The sequence below is a fragment of the Muntiacus reevesi genome, chromosome 8 (assembly GCF_963930625.1).
Source record: "Muntiacus reevesi chromosome 8, mMunRee1.1, whole genome shotgun sequence".
Lineage (NCBI taxonomy): Eukaryota > Metazoa > Chordata > Mammalia > Artiodactyla > Cervidae > Muntiacus > Muntiacus reevesi.
Genome location: NC_089256.1, coordinates 73,913,604 through 73,916,592, shown reverse-complemented (window position 1 = coordinate 73,916,592; position 2,989 = coordinate 73,913,604).

The following is a 2,989-nucleotide window of genomic DNA, read 5'->3' as shown; positions in this document are numbered from 1 at the left end:
CCATCAGCCTCCTCTATCCATGGAATTCTCCAGGCAAGAATAATGGAGTGGGTTGCCATTCCCTTCTCAGGGATCGAACCCAGGTCGCTCACATTGCAGTCAGATTCTTTACCATCTGAGCCACCAGGGAGGCCTATTGTATTAATAGGCTGTATTAGTAGGTCACTATCAATAGATCATCAAATGGAGACAAGAAGAAAGCATCTGCCTCAAACCATTTATCAGATCAGAAGGCAGAACTGGTCTTCAAATTTATAACCTTTAAATTCTTGGTTTATTTTACTTGTGACATCTATAACTACTGAATTAGAAATTCTAGACCACCCAGTACCAGTTAGTTTGCATCTTGTGTCAGTGCTGCTTAATGGAAATTAAGAATGCGTTAAGGCCACCATAGCCCCCTCTGTACCCCCAGTCCTAATCATTTGGAATTTTAACATGCACACAGACTCACATTCACACTGTGGTCTTGCTCAGCTCTTGCTGACAGCCAACATGGTACGAGGAGACCATGCAAAACCAATGTAATAGCTATTTATTAAACAATACTTAAACTTACTTTTCTACAGTGATGAAGACCACCTGTACGTTGGGATTACAATATTCATCACCAGGCTTCCCTGGTGGCTCAGTCAGGTAGAGTCTGCCTGCAATGTTTGAGACCTGGGTTCAATCCCTGGGTCAGGAAGATCCCCTGGAGAAGGAAATGGCAACCCACTCCAGTATTCTTGCCTAGAGAATTCCATAGACAGAGGAGCCTGGCAGGCTACAGTCCATGGTGCGGTCACAAAGAGTTGGACAGGACTGACTGACTAACACTTCATTACCTCACCATGATTTTTTTTTCTAGGGCCTGTGTTCTCTGGGTTCATTCAATTCTGTTTCTGAGATAAAGAACCATTATCATTTGTTTCAGGGCTTTTTGTTTTATGTTACACAATCAATTTTACTGATAATTTCTGAAAATCCTGAAGTAGGCCTGCAAAACCGTAGCTTGGTGTGTACCTTCCCACCTGCATCAGATCTATGCAGAGGTACCCTGCTCAGTTTCACTGGAGTTCTAACCTGTACCTTTGACCCCAAGGCCTTAGCAATTCAAGGGGAAAGTGAATTTTAATTTGGTACATTTTGTACTTTGACGAAAAAAAAAAAAGTCCTCAAAACCTGATGGGTTCTAGTCACATGTGCCTGTCACTATTTCTCAAACCATTGTACACAAAACTACAGGCACAAAAGGTTCTTCACTCAAGAAACAGATTCTTGGGGAAAGCAAATCAAAAGAACAGGGGAGAGGATAAAATGTTTGATTTTTCAAGTCTATTTACTGTCCAGTTGATTCTGCTGCTTAGGCCTTTGATTGTGCTACCAAGTAATTATTTCTACGGTTGATAAAATGAGTACTGTATATTTATTTATCATTAATTGCAGTTTGAAATCACTTTAAAAAAAGATCTGTCATTTTGGCTTCTAAAATTGGTCTGCGATTGCCCACTCTCAAGACTGTCCAGTCTCCCACACTAGACCTTCAGCCGGGCCTTCCGACTATTCTGGAGGTTAGAAAACCTGTCCCCCCGTCTCGCAGATGCTGCTCTCCCCGCACCGGCTCTGCACAGAACATCATTATCTTTGCTGAGCTTCTGTCTCTATGGCAATAACAGATGGGAAGTGCTGCGGAATTATTCATGTTCTGGAAAGCAGGCAGTCAAGGAGGAGAGGAAGGTGGGGGGTGGGAGAGGGGCACGACCTGGGAGCCCGGCGATGGGGGTGGGAGGAATGGAACTTGGGTGTGCAGGGAATGAGAGGCTTGTAAGCCTCGGGTAGGCCCGTTGGGAGGAAAACAGGAAAAAAAAAAATCTATGAGCACAGGAGTATTCCCAGTCGGCTGGCTCCAAATGTGGATCCCATGAGTGACCTCGAAGCAGTAAAACCAGAAGAAATTGGACGAAAATGCGCAAAAAGGGGAAAAAATCGGGGGGGGGGGCGGGGCTGGGGGGGGCACAACGCCAAGTCTTCTGAATTCGGTGCACTGAGATCTGGGGTACTATTTCAGTTCCTAATTTTGCGGTGGGGTGGAAAAAAGGGGTTTTTCTTGGTGTTTCGAAATATGACGGAGCAGCTCGGCAGAGTTCAATATGCTAATCGACCACAGCGGAACACCGACAAGGGAGACGGCTCTGTTCGGCCCCGAGGGTTACAGCCGAAAGCGCTTCGGTCATCGCTTTCCTCGTCTCATCTCCTGTTCGCCTCCAAAACAAAATCCCAAACCCCTCAGGAAACACTGTAGAAGCATGTAATTTCTAGCTCCCTTTTGGAACCGAGAGAGCAGTCTGGTGAGGGGGTAGGGGGAGGGAGGCTGAGAAGTAGAGACAAAAATGTTTTCTCTCGGTTTTGCCAGAACTTCTGCCAGCCCTCCAGCCCGGCCCGATGGCGGAGAAGGTCAGCCCAGGGAAGGCGTCTGGGCGGAGGCCGCCCAGGCAAGGCGGGGGCCGCCGGGGTGGGGCGGAGCGCAGCGCAGCGCCGGCAGCTGGCGGGGCGGCCCTCGGGCGGGAGGCCCCGCGGGGGCGGGGGGCAGCCCCCGCGCGCAGGGCCCACACGGGGGGCGCGGCTGGGCGGCCGCCACCCGGCTGCCTCCGGGGCGGGGCGGCCCAGCTGCGGCCCCGCGGGGGGAGGGTCGCCTGTGCCTGACCTCGGGCCGCGGCGCTCGGCCGGGCGGACCTTGCCTCCGCCCTGCCGGCTGCTGGGGTCGCGCACAGTGCACCGCGCGGTCGCCCTGCCCCCCTCTCTCCGTGTCGCGCGGCGGCCGAGCGACCAGGGCGCCCCCGGGTCTGGCCCGTCTCCACGGAGCAGCGGGTGGGGCGGGGGCGGGGCGGTGGCGGCCCCAGACAGCCGGCTAGGCGACTCGAGGAAGGAAGGAGGGAGGGCGGCGGTGGGGGTGGGGCGGGGAGGGAACATCCTGTCTGCGCCGGGTGCACCGCAGACAGCGCCGCGC